The sequence below is a fragment of the Cervus elaphus genome, chromosome 19 (assembly GCF_910594005.1).
Source record: "Cervus elaphus chromosome 19, mCerEla1.1, whole genome shotgun sequence".
Classification (NCBI taxonomy): domain Eukaryota; kingdom Metazoa; phylum Chordata; class Mammalia; order Artiodactyla; family Cervidae; genus Cervus; species Cervus elaphus.
This window is the reverse complement of record NC_057833.1, coordinates 40,195,279-40,221,392: the sequence shown is the minus strand read 5'-3', so window position 1 is coordinate 40,221,392 and position 26,114 is coordinate 40,195,279. Positions and strand designations below refer to the sequence as shown.

General features: G+C 40.6%; 1 protein-coding gene across 11 annotated transcripts in view; it reads right to left on the bottom strand.

The window, feature by feature from the left end:
- Positions 1–26,114, bottom strand: part of LOC122675400 (LIM domain containing preferred translocation partner in lipoma) — a 713,437-nt gene that overhangs the window by 481,933 nt on the left and 205,390 nt on the right. The gene's annotated exons all lie outside the window — the stretch shown is intronic.

The window sequence follows — 26,114 nt, the reverse complement described above, 5'->3', positions numbered from 1 at the left end:
CTGAGCAATCAACACATACATACATACATACATTATCTAAGTGAGGTTAAAAAATAAAGTGTTACTGGAATGCAGAAAAAGGTAAAATCACTTCTTGCAGGGAGCAGAACTAAGACCTCATTAATGAGGTGACCTTCAGATTGAGCCCTGAATGCTGAGTAGAGGTCAGGCCTGAATAACACAGGCAACGCTGCACGGGTAGGAAAAGTACACAGTACTTCAATTTAGTGTGGCTGGAGGGGGAAAACAGAAAAGTAGCTAGCAAAGTAACTAAAAATGTGGGATGGAACCAAAGCACTGAAAGCTTTGTATGCAAACTTGAGGACTTTGAATTCTGCAGGCATTAAGGAATCATCCAAGGTTTATTCTTGAAACCAGGGCATGACTAGTGCATGGCAGGACACTTTAAGATGATGCCTCTGGCAGAAGCATTACTGCTGCTCACCAAGGTGTACTTGGAAACTGGGGAGAGGGACAGTGTTTGCCACAATGCCTGAGAAAGATACTGCGGCTTAACGGCCAGGGGCTAAAATATTCAACCCCTATAAGCACAGGGCATCCCCCCACGACACCCATCAGGAGCTCTGCCCATCAGCGAACTCAAACCATACTGGGTCTTTAGGAAAAATTCAGTTAGGAAGGGGATACGAAAGCCAGCCTGGGACGGCCCTACTCAGACTAAAATACGCTCTGTGAGGAAAGAAAAACGATGTCTTGGTGTCAGGGTAAACCAACCACCCCTGCAGGCAGCATGCAGGCTGGGGCTGAACCTCACATTCTCTCCCTGAGGAGGGCTCTCCAAGTCTGATTGCAAGAGCTCTCCAGCAAGCGCAGGCCCGGAAGCTTTCCTCACCCTCTCCAGCCCCAAATCCACCCTGTCATTTATTAATGGGGCTGAATTAATTGAGAGGGCTCCATGATTACCTCCAGATGTCTGTAACAACAAAGAACACTGGTGTGTGTGTGTGTGTGTGTGTGTGTGTGTGTGTGTGTGTGAACACTGGTGTGTGTGTGTGTGTGTGTGTGTGTGTGTGTGTGTGTGTGTGTGTGTGTGTGTGTGTGCGCGCGCGCGCGCGCGCACGCAGTCGCTCAGATGTGTCCAATTCTTTACGACCCCACGGACTGTAGCCCACCAGGCTTCTCTGTTCATGGGATTTTTCAGGCAAGAATACTGGAGTGGGCTGCCATTTCCTCCTCTGGGGGATCCTCCCAACCCAGGAATTGAACCCTCGTTTCCTGTGTCTCCTGCATTGACAGGCGGTTTCTTTAGCACTGAGCCGCTAAGGAAGCAAAGAACACTGGGAACTCAGGAGAAAATGCAGGGTCAGCACACGGTATGGCCGTGGAGAGATGAGGTGATGGGGGAAGCTGGGGCCCGGGGTGACCTGGGTAGCATCAGACTACGCCAGGAGGGGTGACATGATCTCGAGAAGCTCCGCTTCCCTCACCTGGTGTCCCAGGTACCCTTGCTCCCTGCTCTAACAGAGTTTCATGACAACCAGTGAGATAACAGTGTTCAAGTGCTTTATATACTATTAAATGCCATGCAAAGTGAAGGGAGGAAAATTGTTGGCGATGTAGCTCTCTGATGAAAGGGAATGACATGAGTCAGTGAGGAAGCCTCGAACATAGGAATCAGGAGTCTGCTGTTATTAAGCCTATGGTGGTAACACTGCATTTCCACTCTCGTTGCAGGGCCGTCTCTTCCCCTTCCTCCCCTGCACCTTGGGTATACGCTTTGTACACAGTTAAGTTCCTCAGGAGAGTGGGGACCATATTTTATATACCCTGAAACCACCATTAAAGCCCAGCACAAAACCAATACAGAAAAACAACTATGAATTTGGCTTATTCCTGGTTCTTAAAACTGGCTGCACATTTTCTAAAGTCTATGAGATTTTTTTTTTTTATGCCAAAACCAAGCTCGGAGTTGAGAAACATTAATTTTGGCATTATTTGTTTAACTGAGCCTCAGTCTTTTACTAAAAGGGGTTAAAGTGTCTGTTCTACTTTCAATCAGGCTAAAATGAATACAAGTGGGGAACAAGCAGGATTAAAATAAAGATTTGAAGATTTTAATGCACCACACTCATTTGTAATATAAATGTTATTTGTAGATTTTTTTAAAATGGCTTAATATTATCCTTGCAAATTTTCTATAAATCTCAAGCTATTCCAAAATAGGAACTTTAAAAATGGGTTAATATAGGATACAGTGATTTCTAAAGCAAAGAGGCACATTTCCAAAGCAATTGCACATTGCCAATTGACTGAAGAATCCTGGCCTTTTCAGAAATTCTGTAGATATAAAGGAATAGGAAACTTCTGGGAGACTATGAAAAATGAAAATGTAAGCATCCATATGCAAACCATGCCCCCCACCATATTTTCTGTTATCCCCAGCACCATATATTACCCTAACACTGTACTCCCCATGGAGGCAACCCCAGGGACCTCAAAGGAGTGCCAGGGTCTGGCTAAGTACCTGTCTGCATAAGACCTTAACAGCATCTTCCCAAACCATTCTTCCGTATGTTAACAGTGGCCCAGTAACACCATTCTCAAGATTTATAATGAAATTTAATGACCTTGAAGACTTGCTCATGCTATATACACCATCTACAATGCTGTATAACTCCCATTATTGAGAGAGTGAATTCTTAGGTAGGTTGATGAGAAGTCTTGGGTCTGTGAGGAGGAGAAAGGGGTCTGGGGCTCTCGAGGAGGAGAAAAGTACACATTTTTTTTTCTACACTCCTGCATCTTAGTCACATAAAACGTTTTTGTTTTGTTTTTTTTTCTCTAAGCACAGAGCTAATGATTATACAACAAAACAACTCTTTGCTTTTCCTTAAACTCTGTACCAATGATTATATAACAACAATATATCTTGCTTGAGGACATGTTTCTTTCTTAACAGGAAACTTCTGACTAATCTTAAGACTTATGCTGTAGGAGTGGGTCTGGTAAGACCTTTCTATTGTTAGTTTTAATCTTGTTAACTTAAGATGGATATTGTGAGAGTGGGTCTGGTAAAAGTATATAAGGCCTTGATAAAACTCAGTGGGGCACTCTTCATCCCCCTTCTGATGTCTATGTCAGAAGCTTTCTCTGTCCTTTTTATACTTTAATAAAACTCTGCTACACAAAAGCTCTCAAGTGGTCAAGACCGGTTCCTGGTGCTGAAGCGAAATCATCTTCTTCGGAGATCACAAATCCAACATCGATCACCATAAGCTATCATTCAATTCAGTTCAGTTCAGTCGCTCAGTCGCAACCGACTCTTTGTGACCCCATGAATCGGAGCACGCCAGGCCTCCCTGTCCATCACCAAACTCATGTTTACTCAAACTCATGCCCATCGAGTCAGTGATGCCATCCAGCCATCTCATCCTCTGTCGTCCCCTTCTCCTCCTGCCTCCAATCCCTCCCAGCATCAGGGTCTTTTCCAATGAGTCAACTCTTTGCATGAGGTGACCAAAGTACTGGAGTTTCAGCTTCAACATCAGTCTTCCAATGAACACCCAGGACTGATCTCCTTTAGGATGGACTGGTTGGATCTCCTTGCAGTCCAAGGGACTCTCAAGAGTCTTCTCCAATACCACAGTTCAAAAGCACCAATTTTTTGGCGCTCAGCTTTCTTCACAGTCCAACTCTTACATCCATACATGACCACTGGAAAAACCATAGCCTTGACTAGATAGACCTTTGTTGGCAAAGTAATGTCTTTGCTCTTTAATATGCTATCTAGGTTGGTCATAACTTTCCTTCCAAGGAGTAAGCGTCTTTCAATTTCATGGCTGCAATCACCATCTGCAGTGATTTTGGAGCCCCCAAAAATAAAGTCTGACACTGTTTCCACTTTTTCCCCCTCTATTTCCCATCTACCAACCTTTTTTGTTTATTTTTTTCATCTTGACCCAGCTCAAACGTCTCTGATGCTGTGAACATTTCCCTAACTCCATCCAAAAAGAGTAGCTTAATTCCTGGGCTCTTCTGGTATTTCTTTCATACTTGTAACAGTCACATATATGCTATTTTATCACCTGCCTAACTGCCCCAACCATGCCTAGCCAGGAAGCCCTTAGAAAAATATGCTATGCATGAATGGGTGAATAAATAAATGTTGATCTCCTTGGTTACTCATCCCTTTCTAGGATCTCTGCATCTCCCTTCTTAGCATCCACTCATGTGATCATCTCTGTTTCCCCTCCCTTAACTTATATATGTAATTAATTGTGTTCATAGATGTCTTAGATTTCCAGATATAGAACCAACTTTGCTGTCCTAGGGAAAAAATCCTACTCAGTCACAGTCACAATGTTTCAGTATACCGATGAATTAAATATGCTATTTTACAAAAAATATTTCTACATAAAATCATAAATATCATTCTCAAATGTCTTTCCTCTACATGTTTTACTCATCATTCTTTGGTTTAGATATGGGAGTGCTGTATCCTCTTCTACTGTCTGGATTAGTTTAATGGTAAAATTAAGACTATCTGATCTTTAAAGGTTTATCAGAATTCAGTGTAAATTCATCTAGATATGATACTTTCTTTAATAATAAAGCTTAATCATCTTTCCAAGAACTTCTACAATAATTGTAAAAAATTTGTACTTCTTTTGAGGTCATTTTTCAGTATTTATATTCTCCTAGAAATTCATCAATTTCTTCTAGGTTTTATCTGTGCTCCCTTTCATCCAAGATACCTCTCGATTAAAACTGATATCTCAACTACTATGTCTCATTTAGATTCTGAGCACCACTTCCTACCAGTCCTTTAAGACATAATTCACATTCTCCAGCCTCCAGTTCAAGCTATGTCCCCGCTCACAACACTTACTTCCACAGCATCTGGAATACTGTTGTCACCACACACATCACTTGTCACTCTGCCTCTCTGCTTGCCTGTATCACAAACTAAACTCTTGAATCCTTGAGAGCAGAAGTAATTATCATTCTCTAATCTCAGGGCCTAAAATATGATAGGCACTCAATAAAAATGTCTGTTAATTTAATGAATGAATAAATTTAATTGCCTAGTGCTGGAGCTCCAGATAAAACGAAATCTCATCCTGTACTCATATGATTCTGATTATCATCCTATTTTCCAGGAGTTTAAAGACTACCTGAAGAAGATATATATTTTATATGTGAAAACAGAAAAAGAGCAACATCAAGATATACAAAAAGAAACAAAACAAGTAAACAACAAAAAAAAAAAACTAGCATATGTCACAAGATCCAGCACAGATGTAGCCATGAGCAAGGGCTCTGAAAGCTAGGTGGCTCCAAAAGATAAATGAAACAAGCCAAAGGACAATGCCAGAAAATTCTGTGAACTGGAGGAAGAAGTAAGGCATTCCTGTAGGAAGGGAGCAGACCAGCTGAACTGAAATAAGCGACTTAGAAGATGTGGGGAAAAGACTGGCAAGGTTAAACGAGCTTTGTTTTTCAAAGGTCTTAAATAGAGAAAGAAAAGGCTAGAACATTTATCTTTGAACAGGAATCTGACAGGAGCGAAAACCTGATATATATATATATATATATATATATATATATATAAATAAAAAAATCCTAATCCACACAGAATGGATCCAAGGAAGGAGAAAAATACAATAGTATAGACAAAGAGTCCCTATGACCCCAGTTCTAGTCTCAGCTTTGCCAGTGTGACCTTTAACGAGAGAGGATGCTCATTTGCCGAATGAATGTCTGTAAAGTCCCAATTAGCTCTAATATTCTAGAGTGCTTTCCTTCTCTGAAATCTTAATTACAGCCGTTACTTTTGATAAATGAGTTTGAGAAAACCTCACAAGTTTAGTGAACGGGCAAACTAGAACATTTCCCTGGGGTTTCTCAGCTTCTCAGAAAGAGAGACGGATGGTAAACACAAAGATAAGCACTGGTGAGAGCTGGTTTTGCTGGACCAAAACTTACCCTGCTCTGACTTCCTCTGGTTCTAGATGGGTTTCACTCTAAGCATATAATCATCGTGAAAGCAAGAAGTGAAAAGGAAGATCTACACAGAGGCCCTGAAAATACACAAACACCATCAGAAAAGAGGAAAACAAGAGAAGTGGCCCTCAACTAAGCAAGATGCCTCTGCTGATGGGAGTTAAAGAGCTGGGGCTCCCTAAGCACTAGACTTTCAGGAACTGTCATCAAATGCAAAGCAATTAAGAAGAACCTAGAGAGTTTCACTTATTGCCACTCTGTTGCTCTTCTTTTTACTCCTCCTAACTGTTCAGAGTTTATAAGAAAGCTACAGACTGGCAATAAATAGCAAGTGTTCATTTAGCATATGCTTGTGCTCAGTCACTATGTTGTGTCCAACTCATTGTGACCCCACGGACAGTAGCCCACCAGGCTCCTCTGTCCATGGAATTTTCCAGGCAAGAATATTGGAGTGGGTTGCCATTTCCTTCTCCAGGGCATCTTCTGGACCCAGGGATCAAACCTGCATCTCCTGAGTCTCCTGCATTTGCAGATAGATTCTTTACCACTGTGCCACCAAAGAAGACCCTCACTGAGGATGTACTATATGCCAATTTCCTACTTGCAACATATTCATCCTGATGATTATATGTGGTGAGGTTACCATTCTCCATATTTAGCAGATCAAGAAAGTAAGGCTTTAAGAGTTAAATAACTTGCTCAAGGATACACAGCTAACAAATAGCCAAGCTGAAGCCTCGACACAAGTCTTGGACCCAAAATCTATGATCTTCACACCATGGTACTACCTGTCTGTTTGGAGGGAAAAGAAATCCAAAGGAAATCATCACTCAGAAACAGGAGATTTTGCTTTATATCCATTCCTAGTTCCTGCATCCTACTTGCCAAAATATCTTCTCCATTCTGTTCTTCCAAACCTAACTCCCATGAGCCATAGGATTACAAACTGAAAGTTTGGCCAAACTGATTAGACACAACGAAACATGAAACACGAACAACTGCAAAAGGCCACGTGATGACCAAGACCCTTCCTCTACGGGTGGGAACACTTAGGGCTACAGGTAAAGTGACATTTGATACTAAAAAAGTTACCAAGCCTCTCTAAAGATAGAATGTGAATGACAACTCATGGTCATCCACAAAAATAGAACGAACTAGTGTTTGCTCAAGTTTTGCTTCTTTTCTAAAATCAATAGAGTACTCTTCTTCAAACATTTACATAGCTCACTAAAATTTTTAAAAAAACCAGCCACTTGTTGCATGGTATTATCTAATGTCAAATGCTACAAGCTTAAAGAAGTGGTTTTCAAAACTGCACACTAGACTCATCTGGGAATCTGTATGTATGCATTCTGATTCGAGGGTTGGAAACAATTGACTTAGAGCATTTATATTAACCTTTACATCATGTTACATTAGTCACTAAATCTCCCTTGGCAATTAACCCAAGGCCTGGCTCTTGGTCAATGTTTGCTGAATAAATGAATGACACTGAAGGAAGAGACAGGTATGAACATCACTATTTTATTGGTGGAAGAACTGAGAGAGTGAAGTGCTTTGTGACTTAAACATCAGAAGCAGTTGAGGGCTAACTAAAGTTTAGGATTTGGGTCCTTAGCAATATTTTCTCCACTTAAGTGATTAAGATTTAAATAACACTTTCCTATACCTTTGGAGATTGTTAACAATCTTCCCTCTTTGCATAAAAGTCAGTGCGTTCCTAGAATTTCAAAACTGCTTTCTTTTTTAACTTTGTATTTTGTATTGAGGTATAGCCAATTAACAATGTTGTGAGAGTTTCAAGTGAACAATGAAGGGACTCAGACATACACATACATGTGTCCACTCTCCCGCAAACTCCCCTCCCAGCCAGGCTGCCACTGAGCACAGTTCTGGAACTATTAAAGTGGTACACTGTGCATCCTTCCTTAGACTACAGATAAATATCCTTTTCTACACCTTAGTCCTCACCTGGAAGACACCTGATCTTCTGACTCCAGACCCAGCTCCCAGTCTCAGCTCTGCCACAAGCTCATAGTGCAACCTTTGCTTTCTCTGGGATCACACTGGATACCTCTAAAAATGATGTGATTGGACTATTCTGTACTGTTGTCATTACTCACTAAGTCAGGTCCAACTCTTTGTGACCCTACTGTAGCCCGCCAGACTCCTCTGTCCATGGGATTTCCAAGGCGAGAATACTGGAGTGTGTTGCATATCTCCTCCAGGGGATCTTCCCAACCCAGAGATCAAGCCCAAATCTCCTGCATTGCAAGCAGATTCTTTACCCGCTGAGCTAGAGAGGAGGCTCAATTGGACTGGATTATTAGATGAATGAAAATGATAACTCTACTTACAAACTTAAATCTGGGGATGATCCTGACTGTAGAACTAGCCAGAAACAAGAAAAAGTCAGCCATGGGGATTCCTAATCATCCACAATGCTCCTCTTAGCTCATCAATGAAGAATCACAGCCCTCTTTTGTTTTTCCTTCTTTCTTTTGTCACCCGTTTCCTGACTCTTCAATCCTCCCCATTGTGGGAGGGAACCTTAGATTGATCTCAGAGATTACCAAGGTATCAATCAAGATTTATTATGCACAAGCAAATAAGTACTTTAGGCAAACCTTTTCCAAACGGTGTAGGTAAGTCCCTACCAGTGTAATTACTAAGCAGATATGCCATGGCATGTGATAGAAGCGTGGGAAGACAACGTTAAAGAACAAGGCAGGCTGAAAATTGCACACAATTGTTACTTGAACAGCAAATGTAATCACTCTTCTTCTGATGAGAGCTGGAAGGGCAAATAGGATCTGCCATGGGCTGAAAATGTCAATGCATTCACTCCACTTCTCTTTACAGGCAGCTCTGGCCCTGCACTGGCTAAACGCCCCACTCTCTGCATGGACAGCTGGCATTACTCGGAAGGGGTGACAAGAGAACATCTCTACAGAAATGCCAAACCTTTATATAGACTGTCTGAGAGACAGTTGGAAATACAGGAAAAAACATGGGACTGAGATATAGAGGACTTGGGTGGAATTTCTAGCTCAGCCACTAACTGGCTCTGTGACTTAAGTAACTTGACTCTTTGAACCTCAGTGTGTCTCTTTATCTTTAAACTGAAGATGTGATGCCTGCCATCTTCCTTCTAACCCTCATGGTCTATGACTTCTCCTAGCAAGTCTGCCAATTGAGCGAGCTGAGGTTTCTTACAAAACCAGCTTCTCCCCTGTGAGTCCTCATGAGTGGGGATGCTGGAGTGAAGGGAGGTAGATTAGGAATCAACAAGTTAAGTGCCAACCTGCCTGGCACAGAGTTAGTACAAATACAAATCAGTGCTAAAGGTACAATCCCTATGGCTGGCAATACAGATGATGGCAAGGAAAATCCATCTATGAATACATTTGCAGATGCCAGTAAACTAAGAAGCAGGAAGATGGAGAAGCATTGAGCAGTTCAAGTAAATATCCATCTCTGATAAAGAAGTGAGGCATAATAGAATATACTCCACCTCGCCCTGTCACTCCAGATTCAGAACGTCACACAGAAAGGGAACAATCCACCCTGACAGGGAAACAATAGCGCTGGAAGACAAGGCCTTGCAGGAAAAGTTAAAGGAGAGAATGGAACCAAACCAATTGCCACCTCCTTGGTTTTTATTTGCCACAACCAGGTGACAACAGCCAAGACAGGCTATTCAATGGCCAAGAGATCACAGCAAGTCCCAGCTGGGAGATATCTTAGGGACCAATGTGTTCCTTCTAATTTGACAACCAAGATTTTAAAAAGCTGAGACGGCTCATGCAATGTAACACAGCAGCTAGTGCATATCAGAGACTGGATACACACCCAGTCACTCTGCTTCCAGAAAGGTTTGTAGTGGAAAAGTTTCATTAAACAATTGAGAAACTCTAATGACTATTGGATAGTAACTAGAAAGAGTGAGTAAAAGGGAAAGAAATAGACACAGGAGAAAAGAATTTATCTTCCAAAAGAGCACCCAGGCCACTGGAAATTAGCGCACTGAACTCATGACCCCAACGTTGCACTTTAGATCACATTTAATGACAATGGTTATTCTTGGCTAAGTGAACAAGAAAATACGTACCCTGTGTGGACCTCAAATTCTCCAGCTCTAAAATAATAAGCATTAAGAAGATGATCTCCAAAATTCCCTCTTTCAAATCCAGAAAGATGATGCCGAAGAATATATTTGCAGGGCAGCAACAGAGAAACAGACATAGAGAACAGACTTACGGACGCGGGGAGAGGGGAGGAAAGGGTGAGATGTGTGGAGAGAGTAACATGGAAACTTACATTACGATATGTAAAATAGATAGCCAACGGGAATTTGCTGTATGTCTCAGGAAACTCAAACAGGGGCTCTGTATCAACCTAAGGGGTGGGATGGGGAGGGAGATGGGAGGGAGGTTCAGGAGGGAGGGAATATGTGTATACCTATGGCTGATTCATGTTGAGATTTGGCAGAAAACAACAAAATTCTGTAAAGCAGTTATCCTTCAGTCAAGAAAATAAATACTGTATTTTTTAAAAATTCCCTCTTTCAACAACATGCTATGTTCTATCATGGTACGGCTAGTCTGTAGAGTGTGCTGTGCTTATTTTTAAAATGTGCTCTTAAGGAGATTTAAGTCTCATTCGAACAGATTTTTTCTGTACAAGGCCAAGAAAAGGGGACAACAAATACCTTGAGCTCTTTCAGTTCAGTTAGTCTATTCCTAAAAGTGGAAATCTGGCTTTACAAAGATGAGATTCTCATTGCCTGATTCATAAGCATTTAAAATCCTGATATATATCTCATACCTTCACCAAGATGAAAAAATGACCAAGGGAAAAATCACCAACAGCATCACTAATGAGGCCTAGCAATCCCCTTGGTGGTTATCTGGCTGGTATCCCCTCACCCTAAACCCACTGCCAAGTGAGTAGGTCCATAAGTTAATTGCTGCTCATTGTCTGCATTCCCCTGACAGCTTGTTTAAACTTGTATTAAAACACATGAACACCACATTTTAGCCTTCTGTTTACAGGTCTGTTGTACCCACTAGACAGGTCAGAGACTATTACTAGCCCTTGAGGGATGTTTTCATTGATTTTGATTTTTTAAAATAATTTTATGTTCTTTATCATAAATTCACATTGATATCCCAAAAAAAGTATAATAAGTAAGAGAAAACTCTATTTAGATATCATTTTAAAAGCAGAAACAGTTCACTTTGTCCTCAATGAATATAAACCCTCTATTGACAAATCTCAGGCCATGTTCACATGACACTACTCTTTGTGACTCTGAACGAATGTTTACTCAGACCACACAACCTGCCAAGAGTAAGCATAGCAACAAGACACAGAGTTAACTGTTATCCTCCAACCTTCTAAACATTATATTGTTCACAAAGCTATCACCTGTCAACTGTACTATTTGCATCCTACTATCATATTACTGGTTGTAAACTAGTTCAGAGCTTTTACATAGAGTTTGAAGGCTATAATTTGAATTAACGTTATTGAATTTAGATAATATTATTACAAATTAAAGCTTCCAAGTTAATCTTTGTTTACCTGATAATTAATTTCCATCTTAAATTTCTATTAAACCCAAGATCTACTTCATCTTAGGGTTAAAACACAAGGATATTGCTAAATTCAGTTAAATTGCTCAGTCACTGGAAAAATAAAGGGAGGAAGAAGAGGCACAACTTTTCCTCTTCAAGGACAGTTTTTAAAAACAAAGAAACTCAATGCATTATAGCTCTGAAATTATAGTTTCTGGTTAACACCAATTCAAGAGCCTGGAGAAATTTCTCAGTATTTAAAATGGCATAAAAAACAGACAGGCTTCTCATTAGAATGTGTTATAAATTCAAGTTATGTAAGAGAGGCTAGTTTTGCAATTTCACATTTAATAGCAAAACAATTGAAACCATTTTCAACCAGTGACCTTTTTCTTAAGTCATGTTGGAAGTTGTTCCACTTTATTTCAAGATTTTGAAACAGAGACAAAATCTGTAGAAGCGTCGACCAATAGCCGCTGAGTAAAAACGAGCCAGGCTGTTTCGGATCAGTTTCAGAATGACAGGGGTGGATGTTATTCCTTTTCAAATTTCTCTCGATGAGAGTGTTGGTGTTGCGCCTTCTGCATTTTTATCAATTACTGACTACCCCGCAAAAACAGACAATGCCATGTGTCAAGAATGTTCTAAGTTGGCTAATATTCTAGGGAAATAAAACACACACACACACACACTTTAAACATAGCTAAGGAAGTAGCAGCTAACAACTTAATACAGAAGTTTAATATCCAAGAAGCATGAAATTGTTAATTAAGTTATTTCTTCTAATACAGAGCTGAAGCTGAAACTGAACCACCCTCTGTGAGTCTGCTAATCCACACCAATGACAAGGAACTTATTACTTCACAAGGCAGCCCCTTTCATGGCAGAAAAGTTGTAACTACTAGAAAGTTATGTAAGGCTGAAACTGGTATTCCCCTAAGAACCACCGATCAGTCCTGTCTCTGCCTTGGAATCAATCATAAGCCTTCTTCTACATGGCAGCCCTCCAGATACTTAAAATATCTTTTTAGTTTCCTATTTATTTTTTCTGTGTCCCAAGTTTAGATAGTCCGATTCTTCTTTTTTTCTTCAACTAGACTTACAGCTTGAGAACAATAACATAGAATTTGAAATCTCAACCCAGCAGTTTTCAAACTTATCATTAAGAAAAACGGGTTTCTTCACACCAAATCTTTAAGAAACCCCAAGAATAAAATAGACAAATTGATAAAGTGATTCCTTGGATTTATTCACAACTTTGTCTTTTGACAGAATACACTTCAGTTGTGTGTGGGGGGGTAGGGGGAGAGGGGGTTGGGTGGAATGGGGAGGAAGAAGTATAAACCTAATTACCTCCAATAAGAACTCTGCACTGAGCCAGGTTGGTAACCCTCTGCTTTAGAGTATTACAGTGATTGTAGCAAATAAAGAACACAGATGGCGCCTTCCTTTCTTTTCCTAGTGCCTAATACAGAACCTGTCCCATCATCAGGGCTTAGCATGTGATTATTATAAAAAAGAGAAGGGAAAGATTTGGGAAGATGAGTTAAATTCTGGTTCTGAATCATGTCAGTTCACATTTCAAACACTGTTCCCCACAATTTCTTATAATTAGGGTGACCATGCATTCAATTTATGCTGTTGTTTCAGTGGAATTATTAACAGTGCCCCTTTTCACTCTCGGAAAAGTCCCAGTTTAGACAATCCCTTATATATAGTCACTTTACTTATAATATAGTAATAATGAGAGTCAGTGAGTCCAAGAGAATTCTGAACATGTTAGGATCCTCTCGCAAAGGCTCCCTCTGGCCAAAGACCTCCCATGCTTTGAGCTTGGAGCAATTACAGCAGTTGTTAAGAAGGCAGAGCAGTCAGCAGTGAGGAGAGGAGATCTTGGGGGCTACCCTGCTCCAGAAGCATGTGCTTTCCAATAGGAGGGAAGAAGGTATGAGAATGATCGTGCAGGAGTAGAAAAATACAAGATACAGCAGAAATCTACAAGAAGCTAGTGACTACCCCACTCACTCAGCCTCTTTCTCCTGAAGCAGATTACTGACTTCAGTTATATCTTTATCACCTGTCCACTCCTGTCACCACAACCATCAGTATTATAAGAGGTTTTACGTCTACTGCGTTTCAAATAGGACAGCAGGTTTGACTAACTCTGAAATCGGAACAGGAAAAATTAGGGAGTGGGCAAGAAACAGGTATAAAACGTGTCCAAATGTATTCATCAGCATACAAGAGTAAAGATGGAGGGATTATTTATCAATGTTTTACATTTTTAAACAGAGGTTACACAAAAGTTAAGGGAAATAAAGTCAAAAGAATTCAGGGCCAGTCCACAGGTTATATGTCTATTTAATTTACTTTAAATAAACTATTTTATATTGATTTCCTTTGGAAATTTGAAATGTATATTCCACAGGGGCAGGGGAGGAGGCAAAGCATTCAATTCAGAAGGCTGACAACCCTCGCCAGAGACGGAACTCCCCCCAGACACGGTGAGCACTCTGATAAAATCGCATGTCTCCTTGTCGTACTTTCCAAGATGTTTGAAACCAAAACAGTTTAGAACACTCTCCCAGCTCAGCCTCGTCCCTCCTTATAGCATTTTTTCTGATAAATAGGAATTCCCCTTAGGGACTCCCTAAAATAAAACTCCTGCCTTCCCTTCTGTTATATAATTAATTACACTGATAAACAGAGATCTAATGGAACATAATTGTGAATCCATCCTCAGTTTAGTATCAACTACACACAAAGCCTTGTGGAAGACACGCCCAAAATCTGACACCAATAACCCTGACTGTGTTGGAAATGGTGGATAGGCACTCAACCTTGCCATAGTGCAGAGGCTGATTCTCAGGCAAGGGTTTGACTGCAAAAGAGATTGCACCAAAACATATGTACTGGCCTGAGACTTGAAAGACAAAAGGAAGATGACAGCCACGCTCTGCCACTTTGGCGGACTTTCTGCTGGAAGCACGGTCATGGAGACAGGGAGCTTTCTGTATCCACATTCCCACATTCAGTCTTCAGCCTTGTGGTTATCAAGAAGCAACTGTGGCGGAGCGAGCAGCTGGACTCCAAGTTTAAGGTCCAGTTACTACTTTCTGATGGTGGCTTCTTAATCTCTGGTTCACAAGCAATGTGCTGGATCCTTGACCACAACAGTTCCATGGTAGCCTCATGAATCTCTACTGTCTTACACATAGTAATTTTGTGTGGCTCTGAGATTTATATTGGAAGCTCAGCCAACAGACTGCTCTATATAATTCTCCCAGTGATTCTGAAGAACTTAACACCCTGCATTAAAACTTTTCTACTTAAGATATCTAGAGTGGTTTGTCTTCCAGAAGAAACTCTGACTAACTTCTCTCACCCCACCTCCATATCATTAAAATTCTATTTGCCAATAGACAGTAATGATGTATCTATTAGAATTTATCAACAAGCGTACGTGTGTGCATGCTCAGTCAAGTCCAACTCTTTGCAACCCCATGGACTATAGCCCACCAAGCTCCTCTGTCCATGGGAGTTTTCCAGGCAAGAATACTGCAGTGGGTTGCCATTTTCTTCTCCAGGGGAGCCTCCTGATCCAGGAATCGAATCCACATCTGCTGAATTGGCAGGCAAATTCTTTACGACTGAGCTCCCTGGAAAGCCCTCATCAACAAGACACAGGTTCAAATCAGTCACTGTGCCAAGTACACGCAAGCCCTCTGATCTTCACTAGGGAGCAGACAGGGCACAAGCCATCTCAGAGCTCAGAGACTGGTGGGAAGAGGCTCAACACAGCAGGGGAACTATGAAGTGACATGGAACGAGGCAGCAGGGAGTCTAATCTAACCCCGGCAACCTAGCTCCATTTTATCACTAACTGGCCAGCTTTTCAAATCAAGGGGCCGAGATGGATGAAAGTCCCTTAAACTGTAACATTCCACAATTCTATGAGTCTTTGTACTTGTAAGGGAATTTACTTGGATTCAAGGCCTAACAAAACTTCCTAAATTTTCAGTTCCCTAAATCTTAAGGTCAGAACACAAAGGTCACATAACACACAAACCTCAGAGAGTTAAAATAGGAACAGGAATCAGTGACCCCCTCCCCCCCCCACCAAAATACGAAGCATTGTGGCCGCCTAAATCTAGAAAACCTCAGGGAAAAATATCTAAACCTATGGTTGCAGTGCTTGTTAAGAATACCAGAGAACACACACATTTTCTTCAGGATCTCTGTCTTCTCTGAAAATGTCTGCCTCACTGTCTGGAAAAAAGGTGCAGGGGAGATGGGAATATTTACATGTAACTGTCTTCTCTGAAAGTACTCAGACCAATAGTAAAGTGAAAGAAATATCAGGCAAATGAATACTGCTTAGATCTCTCAAGAAAAGTCACCAATTTCTTTGTGTCATGGACAAGAAAATCCCTGAGACCCATATAAGAAAAGCAGTTCTGTGGACAGGAAAAATAAAACGTCAGCAGAGTCAAGGTCATGCATTTAAGGCAGTTTTGCTGCCAGTTCCGAGGGCGGCCTCAGTCCAGGGCTTTCCAGACCTCACTGGGCCTTAGTTTCCTCATCTGTAAAACAGAAACAACAATCTCTGCCCTGCTGACCTCATAGGTGTTGGTGAGGATTAAGTGAAACAACGGACACACGAGTGTTGCATAAATAGCAGATGATACAAATATATGAAGAAAGATTATCAGAAAGGAATTTCAAAGGAAAGCTGTGAATGGTAGCTTGCAAGTTCAGGCAGCAAAAGGAAATACAAATATAGCTGAGATTTTACAATTTTATAATCTGGAGGAAGAAATGGTGATGAGAAATGTGACAAACAATGATGTCCAAAAGAGAACAGAAACCAGCTCGGCTCTGTCATAATGGTCTCGGTTCCTGTGCCTCACACAGCAATGGAAAGACTATAGGGAGGGGCAGGGGCAGCCTTTGTGAGGGCAGCTCACCCACGACATGGAGACCTGGACCGAAAAAAGGACGCCTCCACCTCAGTCATTATCATAATCTCATGGTGTGTGTTCTCTAAGAATTTCTGTGTGGCTCCTTGCAAGTGACTTCACTACCCTGGGTCATATCTCTTGGAAAATAGAAACAACTATCTTCACCCAAGAGTGAAACATAATTCTGCTCATTCTTTAAAGTACAGTCAGAGGGAGTCTCCTGGTGGTCCTGTGGTTAAAATTCTACTCTACCAATACAGGGGGGCATGGGTTCAATCCCTGGTTGGGAACTAAGATCCTGTATGCTACGCCACGTGGCACAGTCAAAAAAATAAATAAAGCACAATTGGAGGGAATGAGGCTCAAGCTCTAGGGTTTCTCAACTAGGATGAACAGAAATGCAAAGGTAGATCTTGCTCACAGTTGGATTTCAAGGCCCAAAGGGCATAGGTGGGTTCGGATAACATAGAGACAACAATTAACTCTACAGGAGCTGAAGGCAGTAAAGCGCCACTCAGGATGGGGAGACAAAGGGTCCTCCAAGCCTCAGTCTATTGGCAAGCAGCCAGCCTAGCACATAGGTAAGATATCAACTGACAATCAGTTTGCAGGGTCTTGAGCAAAAAGTTAGAGGAAGAGTTATAATTCATGAAAGCAAAATGGCGCCCTGTTGGTCTGCATTGGTCTGAGATACCACAGGTCTCCAGGGCGTTGGGACATCGGGTGACAAGAAGATGAAATAAGTGACATAAATTAACTCCGCTTGTAATTAACTGAAGAGGAAACTCAATGGAAAACAAATACAGAAAAGAAGAAGAAGAAAAATACACACAGATACTACTTCAATAGTAGAGAAACACAAATGAAAACAGCAAGGAGATACTACTTTTCACACATAGCTTGGCAAAAAAATTAAGACTTAAAATTCACTTTGGGAACAGATGTGTGAGGAAACTGACACAATATTATGTTTCTTCTTACAAACAGATGTATTCTCTATTTCCTTATTAAATGTGTGACTTATCGTATGCCTCCTTTGGTGCCACAGTGGCAGACTTGAGTAGTTGTGACAGAGACACTCTGGCCTCAAAGCCTAAAATATTTGCTATCTGGTCGCTTACAGAAAAATTTTGCAAACCCCAGATCTAAACTAAAAAAAGTTACTGTTTCCAATTACTAAAGATATAATCAATCTGTTCTTTCACTAAAGTTTTTTGCTAGTTGTCTTTTTTTTTTAACATGGCCTTTAATTCATAACAAGATCTATTTAGATACAACTCTTTTTCATTGTTGTCGCTCAGTCACTCAGTTCTGTCTGACTCTTTGTGACCCCATGAACTGGCATGCCAGGCTAATGCCTACCAATTATCCCAGGCTTCCCAGGTAGTGCAGTGGTAAAGAATCGGCCTGCCAATGCAGGAGACGCAAGGTTCTATCCCTGGGTTGAGAAGATCCCCTGGAGGAGGAAATGGCAACCCACTCCGGTATTCCTACATGGAAAATCCCATAGACAGAGGGGCCTGGTGAGCTACAATCCACAACTGATCACACACGCACATGCACACATCAACTATCCCAAGGCCATTAGAAAAACTCTCCCTTCTCAGACTGTTTTAAGATGGTCCTTTTATTCCACATTCAATTTGACCTGCAGTTGCTCTGTTGCTGGGTGGATCATTTCACCACAATGGCCATTATCTATTCTAGCACCAACACTTCACCATTTCAATTATGGTTCCCTTATGATCTAGCATCTGGCCAGGATGGTCCCTGCCCCTCATCACTCTTGTTTTTCAAACTTCTCTTAGCTATTTTGCCTGTTTATTACCAAGTCTATTTTAGAATTAATATTCAAGAGCAATTAACTTAAAAATTGTGCTGAGATTACATAAAATGGAGGGGGAAATAACTACTTAACAACTTTTATATTTCCATTTAGGAATAAAGTATGTCTTTCATACTTTATTCAAGGGCTTTTTAAAATTTATTCAAGGGCTTCTTCATAAGACTCAAACAGTTCTAGAAGTTCTTTGAACAAGCCATGCACGATCCTGACTAAAATATTGACTCTTTGCTTTGCTGTGAATAAGTTTCCATAGATCACAAAGTAATTTTCATATGCCATAAACAAAATATAACTACACATGAGGATACATGTTTAACCTCACAATAACCAAAAAATATGCTAGTACCAAGAAGACAGCATATCAAATGCTGGCAGCACTGGGGAGATGCTGAACCACTCACAGATAACTGCTGCAATTACATAAGCATTCCTTGTAGAACACAAGTCATTGGTGGATCTGAATAACTATAAAATGCTAACCTCTGACCCTGAGGTCTCAACCCTCCAACATGTATAAGATTTTTGATGAACTAAGCTATATTTTGAGAGTTGGACTGTGAAGAAGGCTGAACGCCGAAGAATTGATACTTTTGAACTGTGGTGTTGGAGAAGACTCTTGAGAGTCCCTTGGACTGCAAGGAGATCCAGCCAGTCCATCCTAAAGGAGATCAGTCCTGGGTATTCATTGGAAGGACTGATGCTGAAGCTGAAACTCCAGTACTTTGGCCACCTCATGCAAAGAGTTGACTCATTGGAAAAGACCCTGATGCTGGGAGGGATTGGGGGCAGGAGGAGAAGGGGACGACAGAGGATGAGATGGCTGGATGGCATCACGGACTGGATGAACATGAGTTTGTGTAAACTCCGGGAGTTGGTGATGGACAGGGAGGCCTGGCGTGCTGCGATTCATGGGATCGCAAAGAGTCAGACACGACTGAGCGACTGAACTGAACTGAAAGACTGGAAGGGAATGTACAAAAATGCTAAGTTGTATTAATACCTTTACCAAGGTGGCAGAATTATGGGTGACATTTTTCCTTCTAAAGGATCTCAGTTTGATGCAATGTTGCAACATTATTTACAAAATTTTTTAAAAGAGGGGACCAACTTCAGATGCCTTCTCAATCTAAAGTTTACAATTCCTTTGATATTTAAGGTGGATACATGAGACTGAGGCATCTGATCTGACTCTTCTAAGGCCTACAGATTCAGTCACAGGCAGAATTAGGACTAAAAGCCAGGTCTTCAGACTCAAGAGTCAGTATTCTTTTCTATAAAGCATTTTGTGTTGTTATTTTTCTCAAACCAACTCTGAGGTCATTTTAAAATTTTTATATATTACAAATAAGTAAATGAAAATAACAATGTTCAATTGCCTCTCTAAGAGAATAACTGCTTTTTAAAATCCTACAAAATGCTTTGATGAACTAGAGATTGAATCAAACTTGTTTTCTAAACATGGCTATTTAGCGCAGTAGAGGGTATCAAAGTATGTCTTTTCTACAAAAGCTTGCTTAGTAGAAATAGTCATTTCCTCATAAAGTCATAGCGCAATTTCAGTGCTGAGTTAAGCATTAACTTGATTAAAAAGTAAAATTTGTCTTTGGATACTTCCTTTAGAACCCACAGAGTCTAAACTTGAAGTATTATTACTTTAGGGGAAAAAATTCCTTCGAAATTCAAAAGCTAATGAGAACTAGTTCCTTAACTTTTCTCATTGCAGCCTGACAACAAATTTGGCAGAAGAGGTATTTATATACCTGTACACACAATGGATAGCCATAATTAGTTTCTAATACTCCATAATGCCCAAAGATAACATTTGGAGCCCACATGTATTCTAATGTTCTGTAAATTTTGAGAGGTTCTAATTAGGTCCCAGTGGAGGTAATATTTGGAAGGGAACAAGGTAAAAGAAATCATCAAACAAAAGAAAGTGGAGAATAAATGGCTAGTGAGGCAGAGACTGGTGTGTGCATGCTTGTGTGTGTGCATACATTATGATTTAAGGATCATCTATTGAAGGCACGCTTTTTAGAAGCTGAGTAACCACCTCCAGCAACTGGTGAGATGGCTTTCTATTTCCTGATGTGCTACAGATCTCTCCCTAATTCCTATGGTGTTCTAAACATTGAGATACACATCAATCATCCTCATACCTTTTTTTGTTCATCTTCTGAAATTTAAAAAAAAAAGGCATAAACTTTCATTCTACTTCTATTATTCAAATCATAATAAAATTAAATGACTGAATGTCGGAATGAGGCGAAAGCCAGGTAAAATTCTGTATAATACATAAAGAACATGTGTGTCTGTGTGTATAGTATTACTTTTAAACTTCATTTTAAAGTTTTATGTTATATAAAAGAAGAATCACCTCAGCAAGAGAAATGTGAGGGTTAAATATACAATAAAAAAATGAGCATACTGGCAACTTCCTGAGAATCCCCACTCAAGTATAACCTTTCCTTCTCACATACTCCAAAACAGTTTTGCACCTTGAATGTTGAAAGTATTCTAGCTCAGCTAGAACTGGAAACTTCCTGTTAACATGTTTATTATCTCTTCCACTAGACACAGAGCTCCTTGAGGGCAGGAACTACACCTTAACCATGGTCTCAAGTCCTAGAACATCTTACACAATGGCTGGTTGAAAAAAAAAAAATTAAGTGGCAAACCATGCTAAGGAGATGAGGAGAAAGTATAGAAAACTGAGAATAATACTTACCCAAAAATCAATTTGAATGTATTATATGGATCCATACTGTCAACATTCAACATGATAAAACACACAAAGAAAATTTTCCACTAATACATGGAAAAATGTCTTCTATACCTGGTGTCACTCCTGATTATATCTAGGAACAAATATACTACAAAAGAGTGAAAAGGAGAGTGCAATTTGAGGTAGAATAGGATGAAAGTGGGTTCAAAAATAGAATCCTAATGAAATTTTAATGTGATAAAAGTCAGTAATTTCATCTTAAAAGCTAAAAAAAAAGAAAAGAAATTAAAAGGCAAGAAGATAAACAAACAGCAGTAAACCTGAGTGGAAAGTACAAAATTGGCACCGATCCAAAACCAGGACCCACACTGACCTGAACCAAATATAGATGAACCTTCTCTGGGCCTCAGTTCTCTATGAAGCAGTTGGATGCTATGTCCCTATAGGATTTAAGTGATGCTATTGGCATCACTTCTGGGGCAGAGTAAGAACATCCAGATGTCAAAAGAGACCGGCCTGATGGCACGAGGACGGCATACTAGCAGAAGGTAAGACATAAGGGAGGGGACCAAGAAAGTCAAAGAATAAATTTTTTATGGAGAAGTTAACATCTCACTAACACAGCAGTCCCCAACATTTTTGGTACCAGGGACCAGTTTTGTGGAAGACAATTTTTCCATGGACCTGGGGAGGGGAGGTGAGGGATGGTTTAAGGAGGATTCAAGCATATTACATTGACTGTGCTCCTATGAGAACCTGATGCCACCGCTGATCTGACAGGAAGTACAGCTCAGGTGGTGATGAGAGTGACGAGGAGTAAATACAGAGGAAGCTTCACTGGCTTGTGAAATTTCACAGCTCACCTGTTGCTGTGTGGCCTGGTTCCTAACAGGGCAGGGACCAGCAGCAGTCTAAGGCCAGGGGCTTGGGGATCCCTGTAATAACATGCAGGGAAAACCTCTTCATAATAAATGCTACATAAATAAGAAAGTAGAAGAAAAGAAATAAGACTAATCATCATTGTGCAATGAACATCCAACACATATAGGTAATAATGCAGCTAAAAAGGAAACAAATTTATATAAAAAGGAAAAATGTATATAAATGCAAAGGAGCTTAAGAGTTTACCTGGAAAGTGAAAGCAAAACGAACGACAAAAAAATCATAATTACTGTATTATTAACGTGGGTAAAAGTGATTTCTTAAAGATTCCTTTTAAAGAGCTTTCATAGTCATCACCATAGTCAAAAAGTGAATACCAACTGTGTGGCACAGATCGGGTAGGTTATTGTTAACCTCATTTTATAGACTTGGAATTTGATGTTGAGAGAAAAATCAATCAATCAATCACACAAATAAAGAATAAGAAAGCCTGGACTCAAAGAACACCTCTGCTGATTTCGAAATAGAGTTCCGCTGCATTGTGCCACCTCCCTTCCAGTTTTAGTAAATATACAAGTGACCTGGATGAACACATGTTTAAATCACAAAGGGAGATTTACAGGAGATCAGGGTCTGGTAGACAGTGGCCAGGTTAGTAACAAAAGGGTTATCTAGGCAGATGGGGTTTGAGATAGATGTCACCCTTTAGAATGAAACGAGAAAAGAGGACTTTTTTCTCTCCCTAAAAGCTCCACGACCCATCGCATCTGCTGCTCTGTGTTCACTGTATCCTGACAGTCCCCAGCTTTAGCCCTGACATTTCTTCAAAATATTAGTCTTGAAGATACCAAAATTCATTTGCCACACTTTCAAATTGGAAAAGCGTAAAAAAAAAAAAACTCCCATTCTGCCCTATACCCACATAACAGGGGCGCTCCCCTGAGTATGCCTATTTCAATGACTGGCACCATCCAGCCTCCAAAATCAGAAATTAGGGGGCCTCCTCTGTAGGAGGGTAAGGCATTGGCTTCAGGAACTCTGCTTTCCCTCCACCCCGTTTCCTGTGTGGCACTCCACCAAGGACCTGCTGGGATGTTGAGGTGTTGACCACAGAGGACGAGGAAAGTTCCCAGGTCCCGCACCATAAAAACATCCCAGGAACATTAAAACATTTAGTCACTAATGATTCCATCTCAGAGCAATGAGGTCAGTGTGCAATAATACCTAAAGGAAGAAAGGAAGGGGAGAGAGGAACAAGAGAGGGAAGAAGAAAAGGAGTCAAGAAGGGGTGCGGGCAAGAAGATGAGGATCAGAGCAGAACCAAAGGTCAAAAGGGAGCATTTTGAATTTAATTTTAAAACTTGTGTTCAAGTCTCATGGTGTGATTTTGGGTTTATTTGTATCATTGTCACACATTGACAGCTATACCATACTGAACGTGTTTCACTTCTCTCTGGGCTTCTTCTACACATTTATCAAAGGAGGGTCAATCAACTCCAGAATCTAAACAAGGTTAAAAGAGAGGAACACAAAGGACATGCAGGGTGACAGTGCGTAAGAGTGAGGAGCATGGGCTCTGGGTCAGACACTGCAGGGTCTGTCACCAACCAGCTCTGTGACCTTGGGCAAGTTGATGATTGCTGTATGATTCAGTTCACAATACATGAGAATGAACTGTAAAATTTAATGATCTAAGAAGAGGAGCTCAGTATCTTAGTACTTATAAGATATTTTTCCTCTCTGGAGGGACACAAACCATTTGAGAATCTTACAGACATTGGGGGAATGGGGATATGCCCCCACATAAATTTAGAGCAGTATGCAAACAATTTCAGGATGCTCATGGACCACTAACCCTTAGGTTAGCAGTCCATGAACCAGATGCTCTGTCAGATCAGAAACACGTGATGAGTGATTTCTATTGGGCTTTAAAACAACAAAACACTTGCCAACACTTGGGATACTTTAACTTTCATTTGAGTGGAAGGAATCTATCAAATGAATAAAAGGAACATAGCCAAGGCCACAAATTCAAAGGAAATCAAAACAAAGTAGGACTCTGCTATGGGTTGAAAAATGTTCGCTACAAATATATATATAGAGAGAGAGAAGTTCAAGCATCCAATATGATATTTGAAGATAGGGACTTTAGGAAGTAATTAGGTTTCAATGAGGGTGGGGGCCATGATTACGAAATTAGTGCTCTTATAAGAAAAGACACCAACGAATTTACTCTCCCTCCCCTTTCCATGTGGGGACACAGTGAGAAGCTGGTCTTCTACAAACCAGGAAAATATACCGCACCAGAACCTGACCACACTGTACCCTTATTTCAGACTTCTACCATCCAGAAACATAAATAATAATAATAAATTTCTGTTGTTTAAGCAAACCAGTCTACGGTATTTTGTTATGGCAGCCCAAACTGACTAATACAAATTTTGTATCAGAAACAGCACATGATAACTGTAGAGACAAACAAACGAGCCAGCAGAGAGTGTTTCTTCATGATGTGATAAGTACCTAGCAGGTTTTACCATGAAAATATCACCATATCCCAAATGTCCAAGGAACAGTATTTTTAATTATAACCTATACAATTCGAATCAGCCACTCAGTCGTGTCTGATTCTTTGTGACCCTATGGACTGCAGCATGCCAGGCCTCCCTGTCCATCTCCAACCCCCAGAATTTACTCAAACCAATGTCCATTGGGTAGGTGATGCCATCCAACCATCTCATCCTCTGTCATCCCCTTCTCCAAACGCCTTCAATCTTTCCCAGCATCAGAATCTTTTCAAATGAGTCAGTTCTTTGCATCAGGTGGCCAAAGTATTGGAGTTTCAGCTTCAACATCAGTCGTTCCAATGAATATTCAGGACTGATTTCCTTTAGGATGAACTGGTTGGATCTCCTTGCAGTCCAAGGGACTCTCACGAGCCTTCTCCAACACCACAGTTCAAAAGCATCAATTCTTCAGTGCTCAGCTTTCTTCACAGTCCAACCCTCACATCCATACATGACTACTGGAAAAACCATAGCCTTGACTAGATGGACCTGTGTTGGCAAAATAATGTCTCTGCTTTTTAATATGCTGTCTAGGTTGGTCATAACATTTCTTCCAAGGAGTATGCATCTTTTAATTTCATGGCTGCAGTCACCATCTGCAATGATTTTGAAGCCCCCCAAAATTAAGTCTTTAAATTTTTCCACTGCTTCCCAGTCTATTTGGCATGAAGTGATGGGACCAGATGCCATGATCTTAGTTTTCTGAATGTTGAGCTTTAAGCCAACTTTTTCACTCTCCTCTTTCACTTTCATCAAGAGGCTCTTTAGCTCTTCACTTTCTGCCATAAGGGTGATGTCACCTGCATATATGAGGTTATTGATTTTTTTCCCGGCAATCTTGATTCCAGCTTGTGCTTCCTCCAGCCCAGCATTTCTCATGATATACTCTGCATATAAGTTAAAGAAGCAGCATGACAATATACAGGCTTGATGTACTTCTTTTCCTACTTGGAACCAGTCTGTTGTTCCATGTCCAATTCTAACTGTTGCTTCTTGACCTGCGTACAGACTTCTCAAGTGGCAGGTCAGGTGGTCTGGTATTTCCATCTTGTTAAGAATTTTCCATAGTTTCTGGTGACCCACACAGTCAAAGGATTTGGCATAGTCAATAAAGCAGAAATAGATGTTTTTCTGGAACTCTCTTGCTTTTTTGATGATCCAGAGGATGTTGGCAATTTGATCTCTGGTTCCTTTGCCTTTTCTAAAACCAGCTTGAACATCTGGAAGGTCATGGTTCATGTACTGTTGAAGCCTGGCTTGCAGATTTTTAGCATTACTTTATTGGCATGTGAGATGAGTGTAATTGTGCAGTAGTTTGAGAATTCTTTGGCATTACCTTTCTTTGGGATTGGAATGAAAACCGACCTTTTCCAGTCCTGTGGCCACTGCTGAGTTTTCCAAATTTGCTGGCATATTGAGTGCAGCACTTTCACAGCATCATCTTTCAGGATTTGAAAGAGCTCAACTGGAATTCCATCACCGCCACTAGCTTTGTTCATAGTGATGCTTCCTAAGGCCCACTTGACTTCGCATTCCAGGATGTCTGGCTCTAGGTGAGTGATCATACCATCATGATTATCTGGGTCATGA